The following is an 18,210-nucleotide window of genomic DNA, read 5'->3' on the forward strand; positions in this document are numbered from 1 at the left end:
ATGAATAAAAGCAGCAGTAACAACAAGCTAACAGTATTCTTTCAGTCAGTTGGCACACTTTCCTTCTGTGCTTGGGATCATTTATCACACACATATTACACGACTGGATGTTTGTTCATGATTCCAACAGTGACAGCAGTTGAGAAAGGGGCTAGAACATTTTTAGTCAGTGCCCCAGTGTTGTAGAATAACCTCCCCTATGAGATTAATAATTAACTCAGTATGTTGATATTTAGAAAAAAGTTGAAAACTTATTTCCAGCAGTATAAATTTGTTGAAGACTTAGACTATTTCCCCAATGGTATTAGGCTTCAGATTGTACTAGTAAATTGACTAATATTTGTTTTCGTTTTTAATGTGAACTGCTTTGAATGCCATTTTTGCAGAACAGTGTGATATATGGCTATATATTTAAAAATTATATTTATTTCATCCTTCTAAATTATGATATACTGAGATCTGTTACAGGAATGCCATTGCACTTAGCTTATGAAGATAAAAGGGGATAGATTCAGAAGTACTTAAGAAAACTCCCTTATGGAAAGGGTGGTAAATGCGTGGAACAGCCTCTCAGTGGAGGTGGTACAAAAAAAGGCTGTATCTGAATTCAAGAAAGAATGGGACAACATATGGGATTTCTAAGGCAGAGGAAGGAGTAGTAGATTATATGGCTTTACAGACTGGAAAGGCCATATGGTTATTATCTGTCATCATTTTCTATGTTTCTATATCATACACAGGGTCAATACATAGAAATATTGGAGGCTGTTCCACAAATTCACCACCCTTTCTATGAAGTATTTCCTTAGGTTACTCCTGAGTCTGCCCCCCTTTACCCTCTTATTCCAGAGCTTCCTTTCAATTGAAAGAGCCTTGCCTCCTATGTATTTATGTCATGGAGGTATTTAAATATCACACATATCTCCCCTCTCAACTTTTCTTCCAAAGTATACTGTGATAACCCTGGGCTCTTTCAGTCCTCCAGGCTCCATGCTCCCAGCCTTGTATTTTCCACAAGTTCAGGTCAAGGCTGTAAAGTGATCCGGTCCGGGTTTTTCCCTTATTTCCGTCAACAAGTGTTCCAAAAATTCCTGCAAACAAAAAAAAGCAAAACAAAATGCACAGTCCAATAATTCAAAATCAATCTCAAAGTTGTTATTGCCCTGTGCAGGCCACACCCCCCTTCAAGGAGTATCCAAAGTTCCAAGGTTCAAACACTCTCCTTTCAGCAGTCTGCCCTTCCACTATAGAGGGGCTGGCTGTTGACCTCCCACTCCACAATACCTATTACTACATACTAGACCAGATACCCTCAAGAATTTTCCTCAAGAGAGACCCCAAAAGCCAGCCAAAATAAATGATATTTAAGTTGGAACTTACATTTTGGTAATGACATTTCAGATTGTATAAAGGGGGATAAGTCATTCCAAAGTTTTGGGGCAAGAAAAAAAGAAAGCTGAGTGCCTAGTGGACTCATAATGATCCTGTTTTGGGGAAGGGAACACTAAACAATGGGTTTCCAGGTAGCAAAAAGAGTGACTAGGAGTTTAAAGGTTAACTAAAGCAGAAAGGTAGGAAGGTGAACCTGTATGAAGAGTCTCGCTGGAGAGGTAGCATGTCCAGCGACCTCATTAGGTGTTAACTAAGGTGTGGGGAAGCAGAATATTTGCATAGGTTGCTGAGTTAGCTTCAAAGAGCCTGTTTAAAAAAGGGCCCTTAGATTCAAAACTATATAAAGAGGAAAGGTCCCACTGAATTTTCTTTCTGAGAAGGTCTGAGAGAAGAGGACATTTTTCTGGTAAGTGAACACTGTTTTGCTTTGTGCTTTGGGAACTTAAAGGTTGGGGTTTAAAGGAGGAATTGTAGGTTAGTGATAGGCAAAATAAAAATAAAAAAAAAGCAAATTTTATCAACTAATCTCCATAGTCTTTTCCCCTTAGTTTTAAAAACTTTGTACCACAGCATTAACAGATAGAATCTAGCAGGCACTAGACGCACGCACACAAACAGATTCCAACTTCATTACATCATTCGTCCATGCCGCGCGGCTGAGAAGAGGACTTCGGCTGGCAGGGGTTGGGGTCCCCCGCCAGCATAGGTATGCAACGGTGGCACGGGAGGATTGGCGGTGGGAAGAGGGGCTCGAGAAGGTCACGGCAGGGGGTTCCAGGGGTCAGGAATTCCGAGGGGGGTCTGGAAATCGGAGGTACGGTGGTCTGCAAATCAGAGGGAGGGAAGGAGTTGAGGTCTTGAACTCTTGGGGGGGAGAGTAGATCAGCTGTGACGGGTTTTTTTTTCTCTGGTTCAACTTCAGTTGGCGGGAGTTGGGGTCCCCCGCCAGCACAGGTACGCGATGGTGGCAGGGGAGGGTTTGCGAGCAGAAGGGGGGCTCAAGAGGGTCACAGCAGGGGGGTCCAGGGGTCAGGAACTGCGGGAGGGGGTCTGCAAATCGGAGGAAGGGGGTCTGCAAATCGGAGGGAGGGAGTTGGGGTCTTGAACTCATGGGGGAGGGAGAGTGGATCAGCTGTGAGGGTTTTTTTTTACCTCTGATTTGCATCATAATGGGTCTAGTGACGTCAGAATAGCACTGAAAGTGAACATAGCACTTTCACGTGTAAGGGTACACTCACCCACGCAAGGGCTAGTATGCTATTTTAGGGGCCCTTTTACAAAACAGAGGTAGGCCCAATGGGGAATTTCTGAATGCTAACCTGGAGCTACCTCTGGCCCAATGTGGGCGCTGGTCATAGTTCTAGCCCCAGCACACGCCATTTGCTGCACTAGGGGAAAATAGCTGGCTATTTTCTAGTGTGGCGCTAACCCTGTGGTAATCGGGTAGCACCGAGCACTAACCGGTTACCGCCGGATTAGTGTGGGAGCCCTTAATTCCATCTCAGTGGGTAGTGGTAAGTGCTCCCTCTCTCACGGCCATGCGGTAAGAGCAATCTTTCCGCATGGCCATGGCTATCTTCAGGCATTTTTACAAGCTGCGGTAAAAATAGCCACAGTGTGCGGCAAAATGGCCCCCACCGCTAACGCAAGGCCCTTTTTACCACAGCTTAGTAGAAGGACCCCTTAGTGCGTACATGGCACTCATGTTTAGGTACTAATGTTAGAGAATGAGGGGGAATGTTTATAAATGTATGCTGATAGTTTTCCAGGGATAATTTTACAAGAAGGGAAAATATGTACATACTTCAATTTGAAAATCTGCAAAAATATACATAGTGAATGGTAAGTACATAGTTTCCACGAATGTGGCAAGTTATAAAGGGAGCCTTTCACTAAAAAATAACTTGAGTTATCTGCAGCAGGGCCTATTTTATTCCTGTGGGCCCCGGCCTGCTGCAGATAACTCAAGCTAAACTTTGGTAAAAGACCCCCAAAATTACTTTCTGAGCTATTTTAATAGTTTAGTAAAAGGAATTAGATTATTGGTTGCACTGTTAAGGTCAGCCGGTGTCATTTGCCATGATGGTACCAGCAGAACAGGAGACAGTGGGGGCTGATCCTACCCTCTACCATAATACAAGTTTGCAGCAAGCTTTAGGCGTAGTGGATGAGGGATGTACAAGGTATGGGGATCAGGACTCTGGAGAATGTTAGGATGTTAGGTTCATATCTGGGGTTATTTTAGGAAGCATTTTGGATATGTGGACAGGGTCTAGGTAGATGGAATGCATCTTATATCTCCTCTGGGCTTCTAGAAACTTGATTGAGAGTGGGGGGCGGGGGGGGGGGGGAACTGATTCTAATGCCATAATACCCATTTAAAATTGTGTTAACCATATAAAACTCATATCCTGCAATGACCCATAAGAGAGAACTACACTTAATTGAGGTGTAATTATCTGTTTTTGCAAAAATCAACTTTAATGAACTGCATTGGTTGATTTTCATTACAGCAATTTATCAATATGGAACTTAAATAAAGTTTCATGCAAGTGGACTGTTCTTACATTTACTACAAACAGCTGATTTTTTGCAAATTTTTTCTATGCAAGGATAAAACATACAATACTAAGAATGCCAATACTTTAACACGTTTCACATTTCTGAATATCCTTGCACGTTTTACTGCACAAAGCACCTTCAACAAGATTATTTTGCAGTCTGGTACTTCAACCTCTAAAATATTTATATTCATATTGGGACCTAGCCAACACTTTGGAATATTATAAATAAGGAAGATGTTTGACTTTCACTTATTTACCCTTGATTCTCACATTACTGTAAGGTTTCCAGCTGTAGTGTAGATCGTTCGCAAAATCACAAATCTTTGGCATATTTCCAGACATGTCCAAAATGAAAAAATGCAAATTATAAACACACAAAGCACATTTTCATTCTTTTCCAAGAAATAAATGTGCATAGCCTCTAGCATTTTTGTTCTTGTCTGTTCCTGCCAGTTCAGTCAATGGGATAAACTATTTTCTTTGTATGCTTTCTGCCATATAGACCTTCCACATTCCAACTGTTATTTTTAAAATGTTTTGCTTTAGGGACTCTTTTACTAAGCCATGGTAAAAAGTGACCTGTGGTAGTGCGAGCGCATCTTTTGGACATACGCCGGTCCATTTTTTACTGCATTTAGGAAAAAGGCCTTTTTTAAGGGGATGGAAAATGTACGTGCACTACAATTGAAACCAGTGTGCTACAGTTAAAACCAGTGCGCATCCATTTTCGGCCTTAGACCTTACCACCATCCATTGACCTAACAGTAAGGTCTCATGCTCTACCCGGGTGGTAAGCATGCAGCACGTGCCAACTGCCGGTTTAACACCGGGTAGGCGCCTCTTGGTAGAAAATAGAAAATATTTTCTACTGCGTGCTTTCAGTGCGCACCAAATTTGGAATTACCACCCGGGGCATGTGGTAGCCAGGCGGTAATGCCAATTTGGTGCACAATGGACACACATATGCCCTTACACACCTTTGTAAAAGGGCTCCTTAGTTATGAAATCTTTTATTGTTTCTTACTATGCCCAGTGTCAAAATACCATGTAAATGTTTGTAATCACAGTATTCCCTAAGAAGCTGTTACATGAGAAATCAGATTACTTGTAATATTCCATCTTCTCAAATTTTGCAGAGGATAGCAGTACATAACACTTGGGATAATTATCTAAAAGCCCTTATATATACACCTAAAACAAGGTTTTATGTCCCAAAGCAATTTTCGCGAGTAACCAAAGAAACAGAAGGAGCCTCAAGAGTGGGGGCATCACAACTATACTTTATTAATGAGACCCAACATAGTCCGTGTTTCAGTGAAAAACAGCTGCATCAGGGTTCTGGTTCAGGAAGCCACTCAAGTCCTACAGCATGTCGTACCAAGACTCTTAGGCATGGCATGCTGCAAACTCGAGTGGCTTCCTGAACCAGACAGGCATTTTTCACTGAAACAAGGACCATGTCAGATCTGATTAATAAAGTATAGTTGTTATGTCCTCACTCTTGAAGGCTTCTTGTGCTTCTTTGGCTACTCACTTCCACTTGTGTGCTTTTGGATTCCAAAGCAATTTACAACATTACCCCTTAAATGATTATACATGATAAAGAATAGTTGATGCACCGTCTTGGTCTGTGAAGAGGTTGCTAACTTTTCTGCCAGTTTCAGATCTATGAGTAAAGCTCACATGTCATGATGTAAGATTGTCAGGCTTCTGTTGCTAAATTATTCCAAGCTTTCCCTTTTAAAAGTACATGAATTGCACACTTGCAATGGAAAAAGCTAAAAATAAGTTTGTTTTCCATTAATTTGCATTTTTTATTTTTAAATTGAATCAGTACTTTAATAAACCAGAACACATTGTTTCTCATTTCAAAATACATGAGTCATGCTTGTGGGTCTCAAGTTAACCCCTTGGTGCCTGGCACAAAAAGAGATCTGAGGAAGTTTCAAAAAGTAATAAAGATTTCACAGGCAAAATACATGAAGACATCTTATTATCTCTTTTCTGAACTTTTTTTTTCTTTTGAAGCATGAAGAAACAATTACACAGGTCAAAGATTTCCAGATATTAGGTCATTTATATAACTCATGAGTTTTGCAGGTTATAGATAACCATGTTACAGAATAGAATAACAAATATGATAATAAAAATGCTATTTATAAAAGATGACAGCAGCAGAAACTAACAAAAAGCATACTTGTGAATCTTAGTGAAATGAGTCATTCCTGTTTTTAATTCAGGTGACAATGTAAGTCTTATTTTCAGTAGAATACTGGGACATTTGGAGTTAGAAACAGTTCTGGTGGAGAGATTGTCCCACATTTGGAGAATAAAAATAATTGTGTCAGCCGCCCTCGCTATGCCACTGTAGGGACCGTCCCCAGTTCTCAATTATGGGGCTCTCTACTTAGAGACATAAGCTGCCCTAGCTTGTCATACTCCCTGGGATAAGGTTGCCTAGCCAGAGATGGAGCTGTAAAAACAAGGACCTCCTCCCTCATCTCTCTCTGCCTGCTGTGTTTCTTGCAGCTCTTGGTACCGCATCCAGTTCAAGCTTCTCCTACTAACCTACAAATACACTCGATCTGCAGCCCCTCACTACCTCTCTACCCTCATCTCCCCTTACGCTCCTACCCGTAACCTCCGCTCACAGGACAAATCCCTCCTCTCAGTACCCTTCTCCACCACCGCCAACTCCAGGCTCCGCCCTTTCTGCCTTGCCTCACCCTATGCTTGGAATAAACTCCCTGAGCCCATACGCCAAGCCCCCTCCCTACCCTCTTCAAATCCTTGCTCAAAGCCCACCTCTTCAATGTCGCTTTCGGCACCTAACCATTGTACCTCTATCCAGGAAATCTAGACTGCCTCAATCTTGATTGACTGCACTTTTTTGTCCTTTAGATTGTAAGCTCCTTTGAGCAGGGACTGTTCTTCTTTGTTAGATTGTACAGCGCTGCGTAACCCTGGTAGCGCTTTTAGAAATGTTAAATAGTAGTAGTAGTAGATATTGCTCAAAAGTGCAGTGTCTCAGGAAAACTAAATAACAGAGTTTTTAGATTTGCCTAATTCTAATCACATACTGGTCCTTTTACCAAACAGCGGTAAAAAGTGACCTTAGCGAGTCTTTATGTATGTCTTTCCTGCATGCTAAGGTCATTTTTACTACTGGGGTAAAATGGCCAAATTTCCCATTTTTTGTACTAATTACCATGTGCTAATTTTGTTATTATTGAGCCTGCAAATAGGTGGGAAAATGTAGGATACAGATGCAGCAAATAAATAAATAAATTATAACAGATTAGCACATAAACCCTTACTGCCACCCATTATAAAGGCGGTAAGGGCTCATGTGCTAAGCATGAGCTAATTGGTTAGTGCATTAACACTCTTCCTATAGCCATCATCTGGCACTGGATGAAAGAAGTGTGCTGAGCATATCTCTGGCTTCATGCCAGCCTGAAGCAAAAAAAAAAAAAAAAAAAACCTTGGTCACATGTCATTTACCACTCTGCCTCATTTTAATATGATGAATAATACATATGTAACCCAGCTCCTCTGGAATGTATATGAAAAAAAAAAATCTTGTAAGATTAGGAGAAATTGCAAAGGACTATTATTTAGATATTTCTCATATATGTTGACTTCAGAAAATAAATTAGAAAGGATATTGTTTTACTCTATAACTTTCTATTGATAATGTGTGTCTTAAGAATTGATTCTTTGTGATCTGTTTTATGTTTTTAAGGTGCAGACAACCAGAACCAGTACCTAGAAAAGGTAAGTTCTCAATGTCCTTTCCTTTGGTGTATGTGGAGGTGCAGACCAGGGGCGTATCTGCGTGGGGCCTCAGGGGCCTGGGCCCCCGCAGATTTCGCCCTGGCCCCCCCTACCGCTGCCAACCCTCCCCCTCCGTTGCTCGCCTACCTTCGCTGGCGGGGGACCCCAACCCTCGCCAGCCGAGGTCCGCGTCCTCCTGCCGCTGCCGGCTGCCTTTGGTACTTTCATTTTTCCATTGAAGCTGGCGCCGACGAAAGTTTCTTTTGAATCTGACGTCGCTGCACGTTGTACGTGCAGGACGTCAGACTCAGAAATTGTTTCTGAGTCTGACGTCCTGCACGTACAACGTGCAACGTGCAGCGACGTCAGATTCAAAAGAAACTTTTTCGTCGGCGGCGGCGCCAGCTTCAATGGAAAAATGAAAGGACCAAAGGCAGCCGGCAGCGGCAGGAGGACGCGGACCTCGGCTGGCGGGGGTTGGGGTCCCCCGCCAGCGAAGGTAGGCGAGCAACGGAGGGGGAGGGTTGGCAATGGCAGCGGCTGGGGGGAGGGGGATCGGCAATGGCGGCGGCGGCGGGGGGGGGGGCTATAATGTGCCCCCTCACTCTGGCCCTGGCCCCCCCTACCGCCGCAGGTCAGATACGCCCCTGGTGCAGACTTATCTTTACTTAGGTCTTGAGGTATCTTTTCTTCATCTTGCTTGACCATTGGAGCTCAAATTCTTTTCTAGAAGCGTTAGAACCTACTGCCTTGCACTTTTAAACAAATCAATGAGACACTTTCTTCCTGTCTAACACCAGGAATAGCCCTAGCTAGTGCATTTGGATTACTGGGGCTTTCTAGCTGAGAAAGTAAATGTTAATTTTGCAACCCTAAATAATTATCCTATATGTTTTACTGTATACCCTAACTAGAGTAGTGCACTCTTCATTGAACACTGCAGTCGCACTGCCCACAGCAACTAGGTCTCTCCAAGAGGGTGCAAACTCCCATACTGTCACACTTGCAAACCATACACAGCACACAAGCTGTTTTACTTCAGGCTAAACCTTAGGCCTTAAAGTCCAGTTTACTTTGGGGATTTAACTAGGGCTAATCCACTTAAATAAATCTGTGTTCACACATTTGTTTTCTCGCCATCAGTCTTAATTACAAATTTTTTAAGCAGCACACAGATAAGTAATCAGTTTTCAAATTTTTCTTAAAAAAAAAAAAAACCCTCTCACTTCTAATTCACTTTACCTTCACTCAGTACATAAGCCTTTTGGGGGGTGGGGTGGGGTGGGGGAACTGACCTTTAAACACTTTTTGGCTCAGAAATATAATACAGTCAGAGCTCTCTCATACATGCCTTCACTATTCGGTGTCTTTATCCCTTCCCACCAGGGTTGCCAGGTGGAAAATTTTTTTCCAGCCTAAAGGAGCCCAAAATCCAGCCCAAAACCCGCCCAAACTCAAACCCCGCCCCTGACACCCCCGCCCCCGCGTCATCACCCCCGCCCCCGCCGTCATCAACCCCGCCCCCGCTGTCATCGGCCCCGCCTCCCCCGTCATCGGCCCCGCCTCCCCCGTCATCGGCCCCGCCTCCCCCGTCACTAACCCCGCCTCCCACGTCACTAACCCCGCCTCCCAACGTCACTAACCCCGCCTCCCATGTCACTAACCCCGCCTCCCAACATCACTAACCCCGCCTCCCACGTCACTAACCCCGCCCACCGCGGCCGAAAAGCCGGCCAAAAAACCGCCCAAAAAACCGCAACCCGCCGCGGGCAAAAATTTCCCGCGGCGGGTCGCAGAAAACCGCCCAATTGGGCGGTAAAACCGCCCACCTGGCAACACTGCTTCCCACTGCTAGGCGAGCTGTTGCCAAGGGAGACAGTGACTCTGATTGCATCAGCCACCTCCACTTGCCAATCAGGTCTCAGATTACAGAATGTTTTGAAGCATGGAACCTAACTGAACTTTCCACAATCTCCATTTTGAATGAGAATTTCTCCATAGAGAATAATAGAACAGTTGAATTTTTAATAAAAAAATACCTCAAAAATGACCATGAAATCTATTCAAAAGGCCCCGTAGCCCTTAGTCCCGTCAAACCACATATATTGTACTTTTCTTATACATTTCAACACAGATTTAAAGATGTTCACACATTTTTGTCATAAATTACTCTCAAACCCTCCCATAAAACCAGAGATGCCCACTCTAATAAAATTTTGTATCTCCTCATGCACATCCCCCAGTGACGGCCACTCCAAAAATCTATTCAGAATTGGCCCAAGTCAAACCTTCTCATTTTGTCACAAACATGATTTTTGCAAAAGCTTCAAAGTACTAGCCCATCTCAGGTGGTTCTCAGGAACAGATAACTACCACCTGTTTCCACCAAAAATTAACCCCTTGAATTGCAGCCCAATGGGATAAAAAAATGCATTTTAAAAGCAAACCAAATAAAATCTTGTGCCACCAGATCCCTTACTTGTTTCCCCAGAGGGTCCTCACTTGACCTCCACCACTGGTCCGGGTCCCGGTGGACCCTCTATGGTCTCAGAAAAATACTACAATTTATTGCAGATCCTTATCACGATGCTTCTCAAATTTAGGCCTCAGCTTCACTTCAGGCCTAGTGATGGCTTGGGAGTGCATGAAAACCTGCGCATGCTCGGAACTCCCCACACAGGACACAGCTGATCATTTTCCTACTCATGCCTAGCCTGAAAACACCACTCTATAGGCAGCATTGGGGAAGGTCGTGAACAGCATGGCTCTCCTCTGGAGACCCTAAACTGTCTCCAGAGCCACAATGGACCACTCCACTGGCCACTAATGCTAACGTGAAGCCCAGAGCCCCCCCCCCCCCAAAACAAAATATCCCTGGACCTCAGATAAATAGTATTTAATTTAAAAACTCACTGGTTATATAAATATCAGCTAAAATGCAGTGACATATTTTCACCAGCTCAGGAGCTGGTGTAAATGTACACAGCTGAAGTACATGCATAGATGCGTATTTTATATGTTATGCATGTACTTTCTGATGCTTCCTGTGCTCCTCTCAAATTCTTCTCTCAAACCTGCCTACATTCTGGTCACGCATACATATGTCCACATGCAGAAAGAGGCACAAATCAGCCATACAAAATCACAGGTCCAAGAACAGAAACAGCAACATAAGCCCACCAGTAACCATAAAGGTATGTAACTCTATTAAAAAAGCATCCTCTGATATTAGTGTGTGTCAATATTGTTCTACCATTTGGTTATTGTAATTGATGCCCTGCGTATTTCAGCAGTAGAATGCCTGCAGCAGAGGCACATATTAAATGCTGCATGGGCCACTTACATATATGTGCCTACATGTCATAGTAAAGGTCAACCACAAAGTAAGTCAGTGAGGAGGGAGTAGCGTGATCAACAAGACTCTTCCAAAGGACCAAGGAGACGAGATGAAGAATAATAACAGTACACTTTATTCTGTTTTATAGCTTGACTCAGCTTGACTTGACACGGCACTGTGTTTTGGCGAATGGGTCTGCCTCAGGAGTCTGTATCTGGTTGTTGTGAGATAATCAACAGTATGGGTGTACAAAAGGTGAAATTATAAAACCAGAATTAAGGGCCAGATGCACTAAACTTAACGAGCAAGTAGTAAACCGTGGCATGCACTAAATGCTTCTCCGAGACATTTTCCGATCACGGTAGCAGATAACGAAAACGGAATGCAGATGAGCAAATTAGTACCCCAATGTGTATAAATCATATTGTAATGAGATGCACTACCGTTTTCTGATTGCCTAACCGTGGAAAATCTAACGGGAGGTCTACACCTCTCGTTGGGGCAAAAGGAAGAAAAAAAATGTTGTCAGGGACATCCTTTTTGGACGTCCTTCACCTGTAAAAAAAAAAAAAACCACTCCAAAAAGACGTCCTTTTTGGATGTCCTTCACTCAAAACAACAACAACAACAAAAAAGGACGTCGTACTTCTTAATTTTTACTCTAGTTCTTCTGTTTTAAATCTTCCTTTCAGACATTTTTCCCTTCCTCATTGGCAGCTGAAGAGAGGGCTAATGGATGATTGTGAGACCCCCCCCCCCCCATGGCCTCTCAGCCAATCACAGCGCATTTAGCTGACACCAGTGACAGCTAAACGCGCTATGATTGACTGAGAGAGACCTGGAGGAGGGGCATAATCGAGCACCCTTGAAGAAAAGCCCATCCTGCTCATCAGGGACGTCCTTTTTTGGTTTAGTGAAGGACGTCCATGTTAGGCACTTGTCAGGGACGTCCTTCTAAAGTGCCTAACATGGACGTCCTTCACTAAACCAAAAAAGGACGTCCCTGACGAGCAGGACGGGCTTTTCTTTAAGGGTGCTCGATTATGCCCCTCCTCCAGGTCTCTCTCAGCCAATCACAGCGTGTTTAGTTGTCACTGGTGTCAGCTAAGTGCGCTGTGATTGGCTGAAAGGCCATGGGGGGGGGGGGGCTCACAATCATCCATTAGCTCTCTCTTCAGCTGCCAATGAGGAAGGGAAAAATGTCTGAAGGGAAGATTTAAAACAGAAGAGCGAGAGTAAAAATTAAGAAGTATGACGTCCTTTTTTTTTTTTGCTCATCAGAGACGTCCTTTTTTTGTTTGTTTGGGTTTTTTTAGTGAAGGACGTCCATAAAGGGCGTCCTTGGCATGTGCAGAGCAGCCAGCATAACGCTTGGCTGCTCAACGCATGCTCGACCGGCCGACTGTCCGATTGGTTTCTGAGGGAATAGAGAATGCAAGTAAGCTACAACGAGCAGCTCATTGGAATTCCCTTTCCTTCATGCATGGCCGTTCCCTACCGATTCGCTATGGAATCGGCAAGGGAACGAATCTTCCAAGGACTTTAGTGCATGTAGCCCTCAGTCTTTAAAAAGACTGATTTTGTTGGACTAATACAGAGCAGCGTCGTCAATGCTGGGTGCTCTAAATTGCACATGAGTCAGCAAAAGTAATGTGAAGAGAGCTAAGCGATCCTCACTGCTGGTTTTTCATATCAATGTACCAAGAGCTGGAACTCACTACCAAAACAACTACTGCACATAAAAGAATACCCCTCTTAAAAACACCTGGTAAAAATCGACTTTTGTCAATGGAAGAAACCAACCCTGTTTCCATTACTTGTTACCCAAATGTTTCTTCAATTACATTGTCTGTAACCAAGTTATCTTGTCTTATATAAACTTTATTTAAAGTAATATAGCAATTTTACAACTAATGACTTTATTTTAATGTAAGCCACATAGAACGTGAACCAGTTTGGGGATAATGTGGGATATAAATGTCATAACATAACATTGTCCTTTTTTCTAGAAAATAACATTGTCTGCCTTTTTTAAACATAACATGGTCTTTTTAGATTGTAGTGGTTGTATTTATCCACTATTCTTATTGTGCTTGTTTTTATCTGTTCTTTTTTATTAGCATATTTTGTATGTTATTTACAATTATTTATATGTATTTGATAGACTCCTGAAGCAGGCACCTCAAGAACTGAAACACAGCTGCTGTCTCGAGCCTGTTTGATGTATCTTCAATAAACAACATTTTTTGAACTGATAATGTTTCCCTCGTGGTTTTGGAAGTGCCAACTTTTCACCCTACTCCTTGGTCTGTTGATAAATAAACTAAATGAATTTTCCTTATTCATTCTAATCTGTATTGTTTGATGCTCTATAAATAAGAATTATTGCTGTTACAAAATAAGCCAATGTTTTCAAGTGTATTCATATTCTGAGAAAATCTGTAGTAGTATTCATCTGATGTTATCTTGTGTTTATGTCTTGATTCATGAATTCTTTCATAAAGGGTTTTTGGCTAATAAATGAAAACAGTGTGGCAATGGATGGCATACATTTTTGTTAGGTAGGCAGCACTGCCCCCTGGAGGACATTTTGAAAAATAATTCACTAAAACAAAAGTGGCAACTAATACACACAATGCTTATCAAGGTTTCAGTCAGTTAAAATATTATAATTTTAATGAAAATTATTTAGTAGATATATTAAAGAAATAGCTGATTTTTATCATTTTAATGGGACAGAAATGTTCAAAAATCATTCACCTGGGGAAATGGCCATTTACACAAGGAAATAGGCTGTCTGAAAAACTTGCATCTTATAGACAGGTGAAAGAATGTACAGGGATCAGCAACACTCATACTTTTAGCCTGGAGAAAAGGAGATAGGATGGGGAAGCAACACCACTCAAAATTTAAAAGTTTCAAAACTACACATCTTTAATTTGTTTTCTAGGGAAAAGTTTCCCCAGAAAAAAGCAGGAATTTAATTTTCTATGGATACTTTTACTCTAGGCAATTTCCAACAAGAATTGGCATAAACTCTGTTGGGAACAACTACCTATAGACTTTGCAACTATCCACAGTTTTGAAAGCTGCTTCCTATATATTGCACAAGATAGGGATAATTTTATAAGTGGACACCCATGCCAACATTCCAGTAAGTTCCCTATTTTATCTCTGTTGTACAAAGGTGGATGCCTATGAATTTTTATAAAAATAGGCACCCAAAACTATCTCCAGTAATGTGAAAATTCTTCACACTTTTTTTAAATATTTGCTCCAAAGCAGATGTATATTTGTGTGTCTATGAGTGTGCACTCATATTTTAAGGAGCAAAAAAGGGGAGGGAATGACCAAAGCAATGAAACAGGATATACTCTTAAGTCTTTTATTATTGGAATCCATAGAAAACAGCAGAAGTTTAAAGCTTTAAACAGACAAAAATGAAATGATGGACTCAATTTAAAGCTTTGAGAAGTCAAACACTGAATAGTGCACTCTACACGGTCATAAGCATTGCCATACTGGGGCAGACCGAAGGTCCATCAAGCCCAGTATTCTCTTTTCAACAGTGGTCAGTCCAGGTCACAAGTACCTGGCAATGTCCCAAAACAGGAAAAACAGATTTTATGCTGCTTATTCTAGAATATACAATGTATTTTCCAAAGTCCATCTTAATAATGGCGTATGAACTTTTCTTTTATGAAATTATCCAAATTTTTTTAAAACCCTGCTAAGTTAACTGCTTTTATCACATTCTGTGGCAACAAATTCCAGAGCTTAATTACTCATTGAGTGAAGAAATATTTTCCTGATTCATTTTAAATTTACTGCTTATTAGCTTCTTTGTGTGCCCCCTAATTCTAGTATCCTTGGAAAGAGGAAACAAGTAATTCATGTCTGCCTGATCCATTCTACTCAGTATTTTATATACTTCTATCATATCTCCCCTCAGTCATCTCTTCTCCAAGCTGAAGAGCTCTAGCCACTTTATTTTTTTTATTTTTGTTACATTTGTACCCCGCACTTTCCCACTCATGGCAGGCTCAATGCAGCTTACATGGGGCAATGGAGGGTTAAGTGACTTGCCCAGAGTCACAAGGAGCTGCCTGTGCCTGAAGTGGGAATTGAACACCGTTCCTCAGTTCCCCAGGACCAAAGTCCACCACCCTAACCACTAGGCCACTCCTCCACTCCACTTTAGCGTTTTCTCATAGGGAAGTCGTCCCATCCCTTTTATCATTTTCATTGCCCTTATCTGTACCTTTTCTAATTCTACTATATCTTTTTTGAGATGTGTTGACTAGAACTACATGTTCATGTTTCGGCTGTAGGCTTCATCATGAGTCCTTAAGAAATATTAAAGAAAATATGAAATATATAATAGGTGAGTGTATACATCTATATAAATAAAAATGTAAATGTTTGTTTGTTCAAAATCTTAAATCTCCGAAAGTTCTTCACCAATTGCTTTCAAATTTGGACACAACGTTGCATTCGAATACGCGCATGTTTTTATATACCTACTATTATATAGATGTCACAGCTGTCGTACTCGCGGAGCGGAAGCAGTGCGACGAGTAATTGCAAATCAAACTGAGGAAAAACGGCCATCACCGAACGAGCAAAACAGACAAAGAATGGCTCAAATACGTGCCGAGGAAGCAGCAGAGCAACGTGCAGCCAGACTTGATGATGCACGGTTGCGAGCACGGCGATCGCGTTCTGCAGCTTCAGATCTGCTTCGTTCTCAACAGAATCAACGCGACAGGCTGAGAGTGGCTTAAATCTCCAAAAGTTCTTCACCGATTGCTTTAAAATTACGCGCATGTTTTTATATACCTACTATTATATAGATGTCACAGCTGTCATACTCGCGGAGCGGAAGCAGTGCGACGAGTAATTGCAAATCAAACTGAGGAAGGCCATCAGTGAACGAGCGAAACCCACAAAGAATGGCTCAAATACATGCCGAGGAAGCAGTAGAGTGACATGCAGCCAGACTTGACGATGCACGGTTGCGAGCATGGCGATTGCGTTCTGCAGCTTCAGATCTGCTTCGTTCTCAACAGAATCAACGCGACAGGCTGAGAGTGGCTTAAATCTCCAAAAGTTCTTCACCGATAGCTTTGAAATTTCGACACAACGTTGCATTTGAATACGCGCGTGTTTTTATATACCTACAATTGCAAATCAAACTGAGGAAGAACAGGCATCAGTGAACGAGCGAAACAAAGAATGGCTCAAATACGTGCTGAGGAAACAGCACAGCGAAAAACCTATCTTTAGGTGTTAGCACTTATGCTAGATCAATGGCTGTTGTAAATGCTCGAGCTTGACTGCTGATAGGTGTGTAACTGATAGTATTCTAAAACCTGTACACATATGTTCTAAGCACACCCCTGATCTGCTCAAGGACCTCCCAGGACCATACACCCCTTCAATTTTGCACTATGGATTTTACATGCTCAATTTGTAGAATACTGACTAATGGCAGTTACATGTATAACTTCAAATTAGAACCATTATAGCCAGCTAATTTAACAATTAAGTTATGTGCTTAACTGACATTCTATAACTCATGAGTGCAACTTTGAGCACTATGTTTAAAATTATACATACATAGATTGAAGGAGATAATGTTGCCCCTCCTCCCTTTCTTCCTACCCTGTCCTCCCTGAACAGATTCTAACCTGATAACTATATCCCAATCATGTTTCTCCATGAACCATGTTTTTGTGACCACATCCAAGTCAGACTCTTCTATCACAGCCTCTACATCCAGAACCTTATTTCCCATACTCTGGGCATTAGTATACACTGCTTTCCAGATGTTTCTCTTTTTAACATTTGTATATTGCCTGAAGGCTTTTACTTACCTGTCAGCATTGATCACTCAGCCCCAACAATTCTAGTTTAAAGTGTTCTTCAATAATTTAGCCAGTCTGCAGCTGAAGATACTTCTTCTCTGATAGATGAACACCATCTTTGCTGAGCAGGCCTTGGAAAATCATGCTATGGTCCTGGAAGCTGAAATGCTTTTGAAAACACTATCTGCCAGCCATGCATTCATCTCCAGGATGCAAACTTCTCTGCCTTGGCTTTTGCTCTCGACAGGGAGGATTGACAAGAATGCCATATGTGCAACTATTAGCTTCACCTTCTCTCCCAGATCCATAAAGTCACTTTTGATAGGGGTACCCAGCAGTATCATTTGTACCAAAATGGATGAGCAACAATGGATAGTAGGCCATAAGCTTTATGATTCTCAGACAAGCTGCATCACCTCTAAGCTTTCTTTGATGAGCTAGCACGCTCTTACTTTTACAATGACTTTTAAGTCTTTTGGCATTTCAGACCATAAATGTAGTTATCTCTAAATTTTGTAGCAAGGCTCTGGTAACATCTAATTCTTGGTGCACTGCCTTAAAGAAAAATTTGAAATAAACAATTGCCACAGGATCAGACCAATGATAGAGATAGACACAGTTAACCCATCTATCCCCTCTCTCCATAACCCCAAGAATAACATTAAACTAAAAATTAGGACAGTCACAAAAGAAAAGGTGCACCCAAAATGGATATCGGCATCTACACATCATTAGGGAGGTACCAGATGGAATATCTCTTCTGGCAACCTAATCATAAATGTAGAAAATGTGAGACTAGACATATATAGGCTATTTAGAATCTACACAAATGTCAAGGTATGAACTGCAGGATTTCTGTTATGTTTCAGGCAAGCCTTATCACTGTTCTGCTACCTGACTCTCAGAACGATTAGCATGCAGTTTAAACCCAGTACTGTAAGCATATAACATTACTAGGATAGAGTCTCAATTCTTAAGCAAATCTCTAATGTAGTAACTTGAACAAGGAGAAAACAACTTAGTTTTGTTGCTTGAAAGGTATTGTAGCCTCTGCTACCAGAGTCCACTCTCAACCAGTGTATCCTAGACTCAGGGAACTGGGAGAGTAATTTCAGCACACACCTAGAGGTAATGCTGCACAGTAAAATAGCAGGTTGTAGGTTGAAGTAAAAAGACTTGATGGACTTGCAGTGATTTTGGAGGCATGCACTTCTGCTAGGTCAGAGAGCTGCTTCTACCATGCTCTCAGGGGAGAAGAGAAAAGGAAGGGAGC

This window comes from Microcaecilia unicolor, chromosome 2 (assembly GCF_901765095.1).
Source record: "Microcaecilia unicolor chromosome 2, aMicUni1.1, whole genome shotgun sequence".
NCBI lineage: Eukaryota > Metazoa > Chordata > Amphibia > Gymnophiona > Siphonopidae > Microcaecilia > Microcaecilia unicolor.